Source organism: Ips typographus, linkage group LG10, assembly GCF_016097725.1.
Source record: "Ips typographus isolate SLU linkage group LG10, UJ_Ityp_2.0, whole genome shotgun sequence".
In the NCBI taxonomy this organism is placed as follows: Eukaryota; Metazoa; Arthropoda; class Insecta; order Coleoptera; family Curculionidae; genus Ips; species Ips typographus.
This window is the reverse complement of record NC_138431.1, coordinates 7,905,706-7,923,288: the sequence shown is the minus strand read 5'-3', so window position 1 is coordinate 7,923,288 and position 17,583 is coordinate 7,905,706. Positions and strand designations below refer to the sequence as shown.

The 17,583-nt window shown below is 37.9% G+C and overlaps 1 protein-coding gene across 15 annotated transcripts in view; it reads right to left on the bottom strand.

Annotated features, from left to right (window-relative positions):
* The window catches only part of rst (irregular chiasm C-roughest), a 57,698-nt gene that overhangs the window by 22,789 nt on the left and 17,326 nt on the right, over positions 1 to 17,583 (bottom strand). For 3 of the 15 annotated variants that reach the window (XM_081988640.1, XM_081988653.1, XM_081988643.1), the window contains 3 exons: positions 15,444 to 15,464; positions 7,362 to 7,414; positions 559 to 633 (listed from right to left, as the gene is read on the bottom strand). The exons of 2 other annotated variants lie outside the window; for them this stretch is intronic. The gene's annotated coding sequence lies outside the window, so the exon portion shown is untranslated. Of the gene's footprint in view, positions 1 to 558; positions 634 to 7,361; positions 7,428 to 15,443; positions 15,465 to 17,583 lie in introns of all 15 variants that reach the window. 10 more of the 15 variants (XM_081988648.1, XM_081988655.1, XM_081988652.1 and 7 more) reach the window with 7 other exon arrangements.

Here is a 17,583-nt window from a genome sequence, read left to right as displayed (position 1 = left end):
TTTTTAAGTTCAAATTAAAATACAACGAGTCATAAATATTAACGGGTAAACATCCTTTTAACAAGGCAAACAAAACATCCAGGGCTACGTACAAATTTACTTTTAATCATTTATTGAATATACGGAGGAATCCCTCCAACCTAACATAATAAAAAATGTATTTGCTTCAAGAAAACACACGTTCAAACTTTTTTCCTGTTTTCCTACATGGATTATGTTCAGGATATTGTAAACCGTGTAAATATTGACTTTTTTTGTATTAATTGTGTTTACACCAGCAGGTGTAAATGTTAAATATCCACAAAACCCTTTGCAAGTTGAAAAATTTTAAGAAACAGTATGAATAGGTCTAAATTGCTTGTTTTGCTAGAGCCTCAAAGGCGACGTTGTAAGACGCTAGAAACTGGAAATTTAATTATAAAATTTGCTTCATTTGCAAACTTGCTTCTTTTGAAATGGCATCGTCGCAGACGACCCGTTTGAATTACGAGTTGTCAGTTAATTAACCCTTTTACCAGCTAAAACACGTTTGAAGTAACTAGAAATGAATTAACTTACCTAAACTGAGTGTAGTACAAACTGTTGTAAGTCATAGATTCTGTATCCAGCAACAACTGTCCAAGTAAAAGCAACCTGTAACAAACAAAATCTGCTAAACTTCTCCTTTCCCCTTCGGGTTTAATGTGTATGCTCAGAAGGGCCCCCCTATGTAAATCAAACGTTATACATTATTGACACTGCAATGTTTGATCAGAAACTTGTTATGTTGGTTAGCCGGCCGGAATGTTTGGCTTTTCCCTTAACCCCCCCTCCCCCCCACCAAGAGTCTTATTACATCCGTTTTAGTTTAAGTTTGGATTCGAATCACGTAGTGGCCCAAAAATTACGATTGATAACAAGAAGAAGGCGAATTGGCCTCTTATATATTATATATGAACCTATAAAAATAAAAGGGACGTTTCCCTTTTGCAATGAATAAAATATCAACTTTCCGCGTAAACCAAAGGGAGATTCTGGCTATTGTATCGATTAAAAGAAGGTTGGAATTTCGTTCTTTCCCCTTCAACCTTTTGCTTTTAGGAAAAACCGCGTTACAAGCCTGGAGTGTACTCGACTAAAGCTCTTTTTAGAGAGTTGACGTTACAGCCAGGCTAAAATTGCAAGTTCACATTTTTTGGAGCTCTTTGCAGCTACTTCTCGGTTGATTTACGTCAAGAACAAACGCCAGAGGGCGGCGACAAACAAAATATAACCTATTCAATAAATGGCGCCGTTTCTATTGACCCAGTAACTTTTAAGTCCCTAGAGTTTGACGCCGAGGTTCTCTCAATCTCTATTAGAATGTACATTATTAAACAGGATCCTCCGAAGGTCGCCATTTGAATTTAAATTCGACCCGGTTGCCTTGGACGACCCGTGTATTTCAAAAGGGCCATGTCCCCCTTGTTGGTGCCCTTTTCCCTCGCCCGCGTTATTATTTCGAATTAGAATGGCTTTGTTCTTGATTTAGCGGTTTGTAAGGTGGGTTGGTTAACCTGATGTTACGCAAGACTTCTTGCAAACTACTCGATCAGTTATTATTACCCTTTTGACCCTTGTAACATGGATTGAAGGTAAAAGTACGTCATTAACAGTTTGGTTGGTTTTAGTTCAATTACTACAAAAATAAAAAATGGAAATTTTGCTTTAATATGTGCAAAACGACAGTTACAAAGTCCAATAATTATTGATCTCCTATAGACTTTGCCTATAGGAGAATTTGAACCATAATCACATCTGTGGATTTAATCTAATTATAGCTTTTTGAGACGTGCAGAAAATTAAATCAACTGTTCTTTTAAAATTAACAAATCAAAGATCACGAAACGAATGAACTCTATTGTAATGGAAAGGCATTTTGTACTAACAATTAGCAATACGTTGTGACCTGATCCTTTTAAAACGTAGCTATTAGCCACCAGGTTGTTTACTAGCAGCGTTTCAACTTCCGATTGGGTTAATAATACGTTCTGGCCTGCTTCCTGTAGGATATGTCGTCTATTTCTGACACGGACCTGATACGTAAATCCGGATTAGAAGGGTCTTCTGCGTACCGTGTTCCTCCAAGTCAATCGTGTGAGACTGGCAGTATAAAGCCGAAATCCTCGAGTATGCGACATTACGTTTGGATTTAAACGGTTCCAGATTTCGATCTCCCCCTCGCCTCCTCCAACTCTATTGTGGAGTGTGTACCCTCCATTTAATTTTCTATTACTCTAATGAAACTTAAATACCAGGCACTTTCTCTGCATTACGCTTTGTCTATTATGTCTGAGGGTGGTGGAAGGAGAACGAAAATGCTTGTTTTGCTCGACTACTCAGTTAATGATTGTCACGTTTATTTGCGTATGCAAAACATTGTTTTTCGGAGAGGTACGGTCAACTTGATTCTTGACTGGGTTTACACCGCAAAACTTCCTTCCTCGTCTCGGCAAATCTAAATGATTTAAATTTTAATAATATACCGTCTGACGTTGGAGAGATCGTGATCGTTGGGGGGGCGCACTCCCTTTATTCGGCGCGGTACGTGCCCGGGAGCACCCGGGGGGAAACACCGGAAATTGTGCGAGTTTCGGGGGCCGTCGGGGATGCTTCTCCTGTCCTATTGTTGCCTATACGTCTTTGAATCCCTTGGAATTTTTTTTTCTTGTGGGAACGCTTTGTGCGGTAGGGCGAGGTAATATAACGAAGAATAACAGTGTACCATGTACTTAGAGAATTTCAAATTCTTCTACTTCCAGAGTAACTTAATAATTAGAGAGTTTTGTCATTTGTATCCATGATGTTTTCTGCTCCCTGTTTGTTGTGTTTTTTTACGTCAATTAAAACGCAAACGTATACGAGACTTAATTATGTAAAGTCATAGTGACATTATTCGTCGAGGAAAGCAATTCGAAACCGTTCCCGCTGACAATACGTCTATTCAATCAGGCAAAAGAGACTTTCTCGTATATGCGAGAAAGGAAATGCATTGCGGAAAATACGACTAAACAAGTTATATAAATCAATTCGAAATAAACGTTTTCTTAATGGCGGATTTTCCGTTTTAAGTCAGTTTCTTTGGACTTGTTTGTCATTCAAAACCGGCAACAACAGCGGAAAGTACTTATGTAGATTTACGTCAAAATGAAAACCCTTCAAGTGCATAAATTATTCGGAATGCATTGTGAATGAAAATTGCCACTAGATGTGGCAGTGTTGCTTATGATTTTACAAGAGTTTTGAATTTGCAGTCAAATGTTGAAAAGTGTAATACAGGCTATTACTAGACAAGTCAACTGTTCAAGGTGTCAAGTCAGCTACCAACAGGGTAGTTTGTGATTGGTCAAAAAAAGCAGCTTTCAGCTTGATTGACATTTTTTTGACCAATCACAGACTACAAACAATAATTTACGCAAATACTGCACATGTCATCTTCTTTATCACTGGATTATTGTCATTTTAAAACAATTACCTCGACAAAACCGAGTCTAGTATTAAATGCATTAGCTGTCATGATCATTATCTTACAATTTCTGTTTACTCAGTAATAATTCATGTGAAAAGCAATTATTAATGCGGTTCGAATGAATCGATCGATTAGAGAGATAAGTCGAATTTTCCAGGGCAAATTGAAATTCCGAATGTCAGAATTGAGGTCCCTACAGGGCTCCCATTACCATACATAAAGTACTCGCAGTTGAAGATGTTTAATATTTACGTAGCGCCCTTTGTTAGTTATTATATCATAAATAAGGTATTCCTATTGCATCCGAAGGCAACACCGTAAGAAATGCAGAACATGTCCGAATCGAACGGCACGTTCTGCTTCGAACAGTTGCTTGGAGACGCTAGACATAACAAATAGGAATAATGGGAATTACCTCAGACAAATTATGTAGATGTTGCCGCACCATGACATGTTTTGGAACATCTTCGGAAATGTAACTAGTCACTGCGGTATAGAATTTTTCCTCACCCGGTTTACCGTAATTAAATACGTATTATCCCGGATATTCCCTGGGGGAAGCCAGTGTTTCAATGTGTTAAATTTCCACCCCCCCAACAACCTACTTTCAGTCATACATCATAATCCATCCTGTCCGCTAACATAATTTAAGGCGGTACGACATGCACGCCTTATTTTAAATATTACATCCACCAAGAATTAATACATTTAGACATTATTCAATATAAAGACAACAGTAAAGGGTCTCAATCAAAATTGTTAGGTTAGGTTAGCGATCGTATAAATCAAATTCTCAGCAAGAACTCGTATATACGTAAAATCTCAATTTAGGACGCGAAAATTAGGGGCAAAAAGGAGGTGAAGGAAGTTTAGGGGTGGCTCTAATAAGAATTTGTTTTTCCCCGGGGATTGAGGCTGGAGAAGGCTTTCAAGCCCGGTTCGAGATAAAAGGGTTAACGTTTTTAATTGAGACTCGACGTAGAGAATTATGAGCCCTAACCTAATTTATTACTTCAGGTGGCCGGGAGAACGTGTTTGCCCGGAATTATTATCTATTTAGCTTCGGCCCGGCGAGGTGGAGATGAGGAATTAAAACACTCTCGCGAGGGGGTGGGTGGAAGCGCGAGGAAATGGGGGAAGCCCAAACCCCTCCGATCGGGCCGCTCAAATGGTGCACTGCCGTTAAATTTTCCTCTGCAAATCGAAATGTTTATTTTTGATGAAAAGAAAACAAAGTATTTGCGGAATGGTTTTCTTTAGGGAAAGGTGCTGAATTTGTTGTATGTATTGTCGGAGACTTGATGGAAAACGTGCTTTCCCGCGGGGTTATTATGATTGAACGATTCCCGGTGTGTTCTCATGTGCCATTATTATGCCGTTTTTGGAATTGAAACCTTTCTCCAACTGTTATTTTATCACCATACGATAATAATCACATACTAGGTAATTACCGTACTTATATTTTGCACGAACTTATTAGCGCCAAAGAATGGACATTCTGTATGCATTGGCTATTAATCCTAATCTAGCTTTGAGTCATGAATTTTCAGGATATTAAAAAATACTTTCACAATCTAGTGCATTAACACCATTTTTACCATTTTAAATGTTTCCTATTTCAATTAAAACAGACCAAAAGTGCATAAAACCAATGAGCTCACAAAGTTTTCAAACTTGCACTTTTAACATTACTTTGTTTGAAATTGAGTATTATGCCTCATTTACACCAACACTAACATCATCTAGATAAAAGAAAAAAATTGATTAAAACCCCGTTTTCAAGTACCAACTGCAAGGGGCGTAAAAAATTTAAAATGGCGCATATTTCTCATAAAATCGGGGCCATACTTTTTCGCCCGCCTCTCGGCTCCTTTAGACATCAATCGCGGGGCTTAAGGGTTTACTGAGGACTTAGAAAATTCTCAATTTCAAAGTAAAAATGCCACTTTGTTATTCTAGACCGCCTTTGAAGGGTTACTACCTGATTAGCTTTAAGGCAAAGTGATTTTTTGTCGTCGAGACGAGACGAGGGTTGCGTTATATCGTAATAATCGAATACCGAAACTTTTTTCTTGTATTCGCGATGGGATTTTTACGTTGCCGCTATTTCTTTGTTTCCTGGATCGTTATAATAGCAACGGTTGCCTGGTTCAATCATAAATTTTGCACCGATAACCCGAGTTGGCGCCCCGCTCGAAACTGTTTTGACCCTTTCCGGGCTCCGCCAACATTTTAGAGCCTTTATGGCCTTTCAAGACGGTTTTCATACACTGATCCCTTATCGTTATTGTACATTCAATAATGGCCGGATTTATTAACAATTTTCAGCCCGCCATTAATAACCTTTAAAGCACTCGTGTACTTTTCGAATTAGGACCGTTCGAACAATAAAAAAAAACTCGGACGGAATTTCCATATCGGGGACGATTTACGATCGAACCGGGCCATAACAGACCGGGAAATTGGGAATACAACGTCAACCGGGAGAAATTCGATATTCTGGATGCAATATTCCTAAGTACGTCGAAGTCCCTTCCAACCTTCATCTTACAGCCCTTGCGGTACAATTAATGTGGGTAATAAAGCAACATTACACACGGAATTACAGCGAAATAGCTTCTGTTTGAGGCAGTTCCAGTATTCATTTCCACTAAAATGAGGTTATGTAAGTGCATTTGTTTTTATTAATTGCAAATGCTGCTATCACTACTACAGTTTAGTTTTTTTTTTAACTACATCAAAATTAATTTAGTTAATAGAGTTATTGTACTTACAGCGTAAAACAATCCGATAAAACAGACTAAATTTGCAATTTTTGTGATCGCTTTTCCTTCAGGTCGAGGCTGTTAAAACAAAATGTGTACACCCCTCCCACCCCTTTTTCAGAACGGAAGAAGGGTTAATATAAATACGTTTTTGTCGGCGAAAACACGCCGTTTTACGAATATAATAAAGTTTAATTTGCCTTAGCCCGCTTCCATATTCAACACGTAAATTGTTTCGGGGTGTTTCTCCCATATTGGGGATGATTCTTAACTTTAACCCTCAAGCAAACATCTGTAATTTGATTTGTAATTGCTTTAACTTGAAAATGCTCCATGTTGCCAAGTTTTAAAAAATGTGAATTCAAACCATTGAATTGTTTGGAAACTCGTAGCCAACATCGCTCTGTTCTTGATCACTAACTTAAAAATAATATAATAATTAGGAACTTACAGTATAATTAATTATTAATTATAACTCTACGAGTGTCTTATAGCTTCCACAATATTGCCAAAAGCCTCTATAAGTGTGCAAAAATTTTCCAAAATTGCCAGAGGCCTAGTTATATTTAACACACTGTACAAATGTTTTAATGTCTGTCTTCACAATGTTGCCATATTTTATCTAACAATTTTCAGGGCTGACCTATTTTGTTTGAAAACTCGTGTCCCTAATAGGTCTATAGAGAGAATGAACGTTTTGCAATTTGTCCCTCATGAAAACCTGGAATTAATTGATTAGTGTTGACTTAAACACTCGAACGCACCCCAGTTTTTCCTAATGACATTCCAGGGTCAGGTCAATTAAAACGGATTGTTTGTTTCGATTTGGAAACAACAAAACAGACGTATACGGTAGACGAAACGAGAGTTCGGTCACATTTTCAAAGGCATGGAAAAAAATTGATTTGAATTTCAAATTACAAGGTTGCCGCCCCCCCTTCGGGCTTTGGTATAAACGAAATCCACGGATTAGACCCCCATACAACCTCGGTATTGTTCCGTTAATGAGGCTGCTTTTTCTATTTCTAAATCAAGGGTAATTTGAATAGCATTGTGTCGCTGTTCCAATAGGATTGGCGGCGGCCCTTTGTGTATGTTTTTGCCCTTACCTATTTTGAAATTTTGATTTGACGACAACGGCGTTGGCTAGGCTAAATCCATTCTGAAAAAAAAAACTACGTGTTAAGATACAGTTTCACAAAATGGTGCTGAACAAAACAACATCAAAGCAGTGACACGTTATTTTCCACGTATTGAACATTATTTGTTTGGTAGCTCAAGACGCGGAAATATCTTGAAAACGGGATTGTCTCGCCCTTTTTGGATGAAAGGTTGGCTTATGTAGATGAGCGCCATTGTGTTGCAAAAAGAAGAAACCCCCCCAGCCCGTCATTTACATAATAACCGAATAGTTTCCCCAGTTTTGTTTCATATACGTTCAAATCTCCGAAATCACGTTATTAATTCCCTTTTTGAGAAGGATTATCGCCCCGTATCTGTTATTATAAGGTCAGAGTGACAGGACGGGGCTGACAAGATTATGGAATAAATTCCATTTGATGCGAGGCGATTTTTTTAATGAATTTTTGGGTGAGCCAGGATTTGGTAAGGATTACCAAGTCCGTCCAAACTGGGCTAATTGATTGTTGCTGTTTTTCATTCCATTAGCTATTTCTTTAATGTTGTACGAGTTAATGTTGCGGTTTAGGCCCTTTCTAAGGTGTCAGATGCAGAACAATTTCCTAAAATTCGGTATTTTCCCGCGACTGAAACAAGAGAAAAATAAAGCGGGGGTACAATAAGCTTCGGCGTAGCAAAGGATTTCCCGGACGAAAACAAAAGGGATAAAGTACACCGAGACCCTCGGTGCACAAAAGAAAATACCGTCTTCGGCGTGTATCGTCACGGCGCTTTGCAGAATTTCCGTTGATTTTCCCAGGAAAGTTTCCTTTTCAATTTTAGATTCGCGCAGTTTGCTTAATTTTCTTGTTCTTCAAGCCAATAATACAGCTCGTTATGTATTTTTTTTCTAGTCCTGGCACCGCTGAATTTTTATATAAATAGACCCTTTTTCGGGTGTATAAAGCGTTCTCGTTATTTCTGGTTGCGGCCTTTTTTAACTGGAAAATATATCAAAACAAAAGGGACGTTAATTTTTCACGGCCCGGCTAGAAAAATAAATAGAATCCACACGCAATATCTGTTTTCACACTTTGGACTTTCCCCAGCTTTTTTGCTGATTTATTAATGAACAAACGGTTGTTAACTGGTAATCAGGAGAAGGCGGGCTTTGTGTACCTTAATGGAAAAATGTTTCCATTTTGTTTTAGTATTTTCCATGAAAATGCTTAATTTCAATAAGGCAAAAAATGTCTTATTATTTTTGACTTACATTTTGGAATTTCCAAATTGATTTAAACCACCATTACTACCATCAGTTGTTTTGTTTTTTGGTATTTTACTAATTGGCTGTAAATGGCTTTTCTAAAGCCAATGTTAAATATAATTTTAACCCTCTTCAAATGATTGTTTTAGTTTAATAGCTTTATGGATCCGATTTTGCCAGGAGACACGTTTGTAACAGGTTAAATTCGGCCTAAAACATACATTTGTATAACAGAACTGTCATAAATTTATAAATAAGTATTAAATATGATTTGTACTGATTATATTGACTTTAAGCAATGTTGTACAATTTGGAAGATTCGTGGAGTTTTATTTGACAGTTACGACAAACTACAACTGTGACAGATCAAAAAACTGTAAAATGTATAATGATATACACTGATGTGTGTATCATTGTATGTATTGCTTTTAAGCACGTTTTGTAGTTTTATAGCTTCATGAAGTGGTATTTGACAGTTTCCAAGTTTTTGACAGATTGAAGTATGATTAAACACATACACGTCACAACTGTCAAACGTTTTTGATCAATCAGTACTGTGAATTACGCAAATGTTAGATTTACTAGAAATCTACTAGTCACTGCCTGATGTGACGTAAACAGTTTGTAATTTGGATTACTCACAATATGGCGTCAAATTAGCACCCTGGATTGCGGTTAGGTGGGGGGAGGGGTTAATTTTTCACATCTTTTGAATAAACGGGGTCTTGATTAAGTGAAAGCGTCACGCGACCCATTAAAAAAAGTGATTTATATCGTAGATGTGTATTCGGTGAGTCATGCCACCCCGTGTGGAAGTTTTACGTTCAGAATTTTGACCAATTAAAACAATTTAATTCGATTCTATTCTACCCCGTTCCCTCCCGCATTTACCGTTGTTACTGGGATGGAAATTTATATAATTTATTCTGGAATCTCGGACACAAAAACCGTATTTGTTCGGACACAAATATTTTCGTGAACCGGAGCTCTATTAAAGGCCGAAAAAAAAATGCCAATCGATATATGCTGTTTGAAATTCAAAGTGAAAACGCCGGCTCTATATCGTCCCACCCCTCTTAATTCACTCCATTTGGAAAGTTTCCATTAAGCTGGACAGTAAAAAAGCCGACCGGCACGCCAACATTGACATGGGCTTTCCGGACCCCAGATGCGAAGGTGTTTTATTTGAAAAGCAGTGCGAAATGGAAGAAAAATGTTTCTTAGTGCCCATTGAAAATTTGTATAGAAGTTTTCTGTAATTTATCAAGTTTCAAGCCAGGACCAAGTAATACCAAAACCGCGCCCTTTTTGCTTAACTATAGTCACGCCCATTTTATGTTATCGAATTAAACTTACTAAAATCAACCAATAGATACAAATTGAGTTTCATTCGCTTCAATTAACACTGCAGCCCTGTATTGTTTTTTGTTGATATGTTATATTATGTAAATTATTAACATTTCCTTTTATGCAAATACAACATTAATAAATAAATTGTTTTCTAACCAAGGTATTAATTATGTAATGTACGTTTAAACTGAATAATCAATACTATTTTGATCGGGTATCCACAAATGGTTGTGTAGTGGAAAAAATAGGAAGAAAAATGGATTACAAAACCGCATGGAATGCATCGGTCAATGTTAACGTTTTATGTCGGCTACACGCCGCCCCCGGGGCTCTTGTAACAAATTTAAAATGAGATAGGGGTAGTAAATCTCTACTCAACTTCAGGTACACATAACTTTTTCCGCCAAAATAATTAGAGCGCAACTAGTCTTGTTTGCCGCACACAAATCACGCAGTTTCTAGTCTTGGGGGTGGTTAATTAAGTGATTTTTCCCGCAGAGAGTCTGACAAAGAAATGATCGTGAATACCTGGAGGTTCTGCTTTTATAGGCTTGGCCCCCTCCTTATCATGACCAATCAGTGAGGAGCTTTTCAGATATCTCTTCATTCAAGATATTGCATGGAGTAACAACGTGACATACTTCGGCGTAGAACTAGACAAGACACTAACATGTAAGTGTCAAGTCGAAAAAGCCATTCATCGGTAGAAATGCAAAAACCAGAATTCACTCATAAGGAACGCCATCGACTATGACCCAGAAATAGAAACCCATGAGGACATCAGCTGCTGGACGATAGATGACAGCACTGAACACCTGATTCTGACCACACCCGGATTTGACAACACCCAATGTTTTCTGTTTTTATGTTTCAGGTAACAGCCAGGACCAATCCAGCCATGATGATGAAGACTTTCCCCCCGGGTGGCGAGAATTTATTCTTAAAACTTGAATAAAACCCTGCCGTAGCTAACTTGGTGCTAATCGGGCTCTGGCTACACCTCTCAGATTTCCCCCCGCCTGCCCATATAGGCTATACGGTACGGAAATCAACCACCTAACCTCCGATCCAAAATCCCCACAAATATTCTTGGATGATTAATTGATTAGCCCAGCTGACGAAGAAAGAAGAAATCAAGACAAGAAGAGCCCTGTTGTTAGCCGGGGCATCCCCCGAAGAAAGAAGAAATCAAGACAAGAAGAGCCCTGTTGTTAGCCGGGGCATCCCTCACCCAGGGCAGCCAGTGTCTGTTAACAAAATCCTTCTTCCGGACCTCTCCTTTTGGTCTACAGCGATGGGCCAGTAAAAAGCAGTAGTCTTGCTTGACCCGCTTATTTCAGGCCACTTTTCCTGTCATAAATAATGTCGCGTCTCTTCATTCACGCTGACATCTCTGATCTGTTAATATTAACTGAATGCCGATATTGAATCGATCCAAACTGAAGTTCAAGCCCAAACACCTTCTTGACGCTCTACTTATTTATGCCCGAAATTTCCACAAGCATTACGTTATGCTTAACTTTCGTATCTGCGGCTCTGGCCCCGCCGGACTCATAAACTACCACGAATTTATGATCGGCTCTAAGCTCTCTCGGTACACAAAGTCCTAAATTAACTTTTAAAAGGTTGTCTCTTCTCCCTTTTTGTTTCCTTATTTTTTATTTGCGTTTTGTGTATTGTTGGGCGTCTTGGTTAAGGCAATGGGAAATATTCCGACCGTTTTCCTCTAAACCGGAATCCAATCAGCTTTAATCCGTCTCCCTAGCAGCGTGTTTCGTTCGGTGGAAATTTCAATTTTCCCTAAATAATTTAGCATTTTTACGAGATTCGCCAAAGCCGATTTGAAAAAGCAAAATATTTCGAAATTAAAATCGACTCTGATTGTACTGGTTGGCAATACACACGTATTGGAAATCGTATTATTACAGGCTTAAATCGAGTAATATTGGATGCCTTTACATATCAGAACATTGTTAATTTCTATACCTAAAAATGTGTTTTGCTTTAAGAACCACTCTTCTAGAAGGTTATAAATATGTTGCAACTACGTTCCTGCATGAAGGGGAGAAAGGTAAAAAAGTCGAAAAAGGGAAATGTAGGGTAAATAAAAACGTTTGGCCCCCGCATGTGTGTGTGTCGTACCATCTCGTTAAGATATTTATGCGGCAGGAAAAACATCACGGGGACGAGACTTATAAACAGGAACGGCTGACATTTTTATGTAGGAAACACGTAAAAATGCTGAAAAGGCCGACACATAAAAAGGCGCCGTGCTTTTATTATTCATTCACTTTATAAGCCCCACCATTTTGTCAGACCGTTCTGAAGATGATACGCCCGACTCTATACAGGGTGTTCAAAAAAATTGACCCATTTGTGCGTTCCTGGCGTTCGTTCTTATTCAGTGCAAAAATCCTAAAAATACAGTTCTTGCAAAGCCACTTTGCCCGTGCGTCATCAACTTATGATAAGGAAGAACACATATAATATTGATTTCATCCTTGTCTATCCTTAACTTTTAAAAAGTGTAAATATCTTAATGCATGATTTCTCTCTCTCTCCAATGGCGTTACAGCCCAAATTGAGCCTTGGCCTCCTCTATCTTCCGCCTCCAACACTGTCGATCCAACGCCGCTCTCCTCCAGGGTCTGACACCTATTAAGTCTTCTGTCACTCCATCCTCCCATCTTTTCCGTGGTCTCCCTTTTGGTCTTCTGCCCTGCATCCTACTATTGAGGGCCCTTTTTGGTAGCCTGTTATCCGGCATTCTCCTTGAAAAATTGGTAGATTTCATGATTATATCTTCTTCATATCTCATTTTAATTTAGTGGCCCGAATATCCGTCTTAGTATTCTTCTTTCAAAAACCTCCAGTGTGAATGATTTATATGGTTTTTATTAACGTCAGCATTGATGGTGCACGGGTAAACTGGCTCTGCGAGAAGGGTACCTACTTTCTGGTAGGTTTGTGTTTTTTACATAAAAATTGTTTTAATTAAAGAATTACAAGAAATTTGACTCAAAAGTTCTGTGGTTTATCCCAATTCTTAAATTAATAAGTAACGAAATTTGACCATTTGCTTTTTACACTCTCATTCATTTGATCCTGAATAACTTGCTTATTTGATTAACGTTGTATAGATTGTTATTAATCTGTGGATAGCCAATAAAATAGTCTATCTAATGGTATAAAAACTTTTATTGATTGGTTATATATATAGTTTGGCTTCTGTAGGGCGTCAAACTAATAATTAACAAAATTTGGCCATTAACATTTTATACACTCATGGAATTGATCCTGAATCACTTCATGGGGCCTCGTTGGGCTCCAAAAACAGCTTCTTTACGGTTTTTGTTTATGAATTTTGGCCTTCAAGCAATTTGAAATGAAACTTTTGGTCACACCGTGTATAGTAAATTATTGGGATGTTTCTGACAATTCAGTGTCTGTTACCATATGTAAAAAGACACGTCTACGCCCCTCAACTTAAATGCGTTCAGCCTATTTATAGAGAGATATAAATCCAAATGAACCCTAGCTAAAATTACCAGCTACGTCAACGGAAATGGAATGCGTTCCTGGATTGTGGGTGTATAAACTTGTCAGTCAGAAAACTTTTAGAGCAAGGGCTTGCATAGGGAGAGAGGATGTTTGAATTTAAACATTCCTGGCAACGTGGATTTCCTTTTCAATTATTATTATGCAGTTTAGTCAGGACAAAACGTTACCTTAATGACGGCCATTTAACTTTTAACTAGAGCTAACTTTCGTCTAATAGGATTCTTGCGAGCCCAGTCATAATACCGGGACTAACTTTGTCCAAATTTGTCGCGAAATGCAATTTTCATTGTGTAGGAAATTTACGACTGTATATTTTCCGTCTCTTAGGAAGCGAAACTTTAAATTATGAAATAGTGTTGCTCGCTTTGTTTTGGGACTCGTTTGCGCTACCGAGTTTTGATGCGGAAATTAACCAGCAGGAGGGTGAGGGGGTGTGTAATGTAGCGCTTTTTACCACCCCTTACCTACTAGCACCACCTAGTTAAGTATAATACGTTTTCAGCTCGATAAAGACACTCGTCTACTGCAGACAAAAGTTATCTTAATGGTGTTTCCTCGGCACACACGGCAATCTGCCCTTGCCAAGTCGAATTTTCACTTCTTTGGAAACTTTATATTTTAATCTACTTGAACCGTCTTTGTTCCCGGTTTTCGTACAACGAACAAGGACGGGCAAACACGAGAATCCACCTCTTAACTAAGTAAATTGTCAGGTCATTGTTTTTGCCTTTTTGGTTCACGTTCAAATTAACTGAAGGAATAAAAACCAACCTGTCAAAGGTTCCACTTGACTTCTCTAAATCTTTTGAAGCTTTAGAAGCATTTTGGAGTCTCTGTAGTGTTTTGAAATCTTTTTAGACTACTTGAGGAGCATTTGGTAGATTTTTGGGCAGTTTAAAGAGCATATTTTAGGTTCTGGAATACTTTACATTCATTTGGAAACTTTTAGAAGGGTCTTGAAATGTTTGGAAGCTTATATAGACTGTTCTAAAAGCTTTTGGAAGCTTCTAGCCTGTTTTGGAAGGCTTTCTACTGCTTTAGAAACATTTTGGAGTGTCTATACTGTTTTGAAATCTTTTTAGACTACTTCAGGAGCGTTTTGGACAGTTATAGAGCATATTCAAGGTTCTGGACTGCTTTTGAAGCATATTGGCGCTTCTAGATGTTGAGAACGTCTAAATTAATTGAAAACCATTTGAAGGCTTGTTTCTAAGCTTCTATGCAGCTTCAAGAGCATTTGGAAGCTTCTAAACATTGTTTTGGGAACTTTTAGAGTTTCTGTAGTGTTTTGAAATCTTTTTAGGCTACTTCAGCAGCTTTTAGGAGGTTTTTAGACAGTTAAAAAAGCATATTGAATATTCTGGAATGCTTTAGAGGAATTTGGAAACTTTTAAACAGTCCTAAAAAATGTTGGAAGGTTTTCAATTATTTTTGAGGCATTTGAAAACTTATAGATGGTTTTAGAAACTTACCTATTTTACAAATTTATTCAGAAATCAACAAATTTCTGTAAAATTGTCTCTTACAAGCCTTCAACATTACCATTTAGAAATGCGGAATAGTCCACCGTGCACTGGTAGCAAAAACGTTTTGAAACTACAAGAAACATTCATAGCAAATACATTTAAAAGCTAGATACACCTTTAAAATATCATTTAAATGTAAAGCAGGCTTAATTCTTTTCCGGGAATGTTTATTCCTAGATTTTACCGGCAATTTCACTTGGAGGGTTATTAGAAAACGACTGAAACTGAATTAAACAGGACACCTGGTTATTTCAGGCTTCAAGAACTGTTATTACAACAATCGATCACTGGTGATTAGTGAGGGTATTGGACAAACATGCAAGGTGCAATCAGTGTGATTACCCTTAATTAATCGGGATGTCACTTACCTTCAAGTTTCAGATGGCAACCTGAAAAAAAAAATGTAATTAAATCGTTTGATACAATATTCAGTTTGGCAGAAGCGAAAGCCAAATCAAACAGTTTTCGAATGATTGCTCGACACAAAGAAAATTTCCTGGATAAAGCAAAAAAAACCGGACTACCTAAGAACTAAATTAATAATGCCATCTGCCAGGAAAACTCAACTGGAGCATTTCTTTTATTAACTGCCCCCGGAGTGTTTCGTCTGGAATAATAAGCCATCTCCGTCGACAAAATTAGGTTCTTTAATATTTTAAGGAGGCGGCCCTTTATATTTCCCGTCCCGGTAATACCTATATAACGTACGGTTCTTTTGTCCTGTAGTATTGTACGAGCCTGCGGGAAATCAAGGAAAATTTACCGATTTACTTTTCCGGTATTGTTTTCCTCGGAAACGCATCAGGTCATTATGGAGTTTATTTGTAAAGCAGTCTTCATTTCAGACTTTTGCAGCTCAACAATTTCAAAATGAGACACCGTGTTTTTGAGTTATTTAGGGTCAAGGTTGCATATTGAAAGTGCTGTCACTGTATTTATTAAAAAGTGCTGGAACTCAACCGTTTTGACTGAGACACCTTGTATATTATTATGTCATAGATTCCCTAAATGGCATAATACAGTTTTTGCGATATTTACTTTCTTAGTATTTTGAAAGTTTCACATAAAATTCTCGTAAACTTTTCCCATTTAACCGACTCTGTAGCTCTTACGGTTACCGAGATCCCAAAACCAATTTGCGACACACTGTATACACATTTTTGGAAACATTGCAAGAACAAAACAACATTTAATTCTTTCTTTGAAAAATAGCAACAAAGTGTAATAAGAAGTGTGGTAGCGAATTAAATTCTCTACAAGATTGCATCAGGGCACTTTTGCCCTAAAGGGTCATTTGAGGGAGATATTTCTCCAAAACTGTTTTAAAAAACGAAACGAGTGTATAACTCCGTTATTTGAAAGAAATAGCGAAAAAGTGTGAATAACTTAAATTGTAACTTAAAAAAAAAAATAATAATTCACTTGGAAATAAAACATTCATTAATTTTCTCAATGGTCGTATTTCAACTATCATTAGAGGTATTAAAGTGGGGGAGGGGTGGGCATTTAGGAATTATTGGAAATTGTTCAATAAAAGAACGATTAATGAATCGTCTTCGTTTTTGCCTTCGGGCGGCAACTGAAAGAGCGCATTTCGGTCACGTAAAACCGCGTTTAACGTTATTTTTATCATGAATCTGATTCGAAAAGGCGACAGTTGCATTAATCATCGATCGAACGAAGCACCTCTTTGGTGGTCGCCCTTTTTTTCACTCATCTTGACAAAAAGATGAATTTTTGATAAATGGACCGCCCCGAAAAATGCGCGAAATCGGGCAATTAAAAGGGTATTTGCAAAAAAATTTGCGAAATGATCGCGGCCAAACGTTTAATAAATGATTCGCCCCGAAGCAATGACAAATATTTTCAGTTTCCATGAATATTATTGCCTATACATGAAGTGGGAAATTGCGGTTTTTATATTTGATGAGTCGGTCTTATACAGGGGGGAATCAACAACAACAATTGTCCATCACAGGAGATTATCTCTTGTTGGACTGTGGGAGGATACTTATCAAGATCTGTACGCCGTAAAAAAACAAGGTTATGAGGTTAATCTCTCTTCATAAATGACTTAAGTACTGTTAACCTAAAAGAATTCAAATGAGTTTTTTTATGCTGGAATTCCCACACCCTAAAAGGCTGCGTATAACTCTAAGGACCAATAATTGCCAACTAGGCCGCAAAAGCCATCAATAACATATCTGGCGCGATCTAATTTTCCTCTCGCAACATTCGCCCGAGATTAAATTTTGCATTTTCCGAGTGCTCCGATGCGTAAACATCAGATATTAGTATCGGCGCAGCCAAATGAGCCGGAAAAACTGCAACTCTTACGTTTGGGCGCACAATCCGACCAGTCATCGTTTTTCCCCCCGTTTTTAATTTCCCCGATGAATTTACATGTCATTCGCTCGATATAACCGTAGATTATCTCTCACTCGAATCGCTATATCACCTGATTCGAAATTATTGGCGATTTGCCCATTGGGGTAATCCCTCATTGCG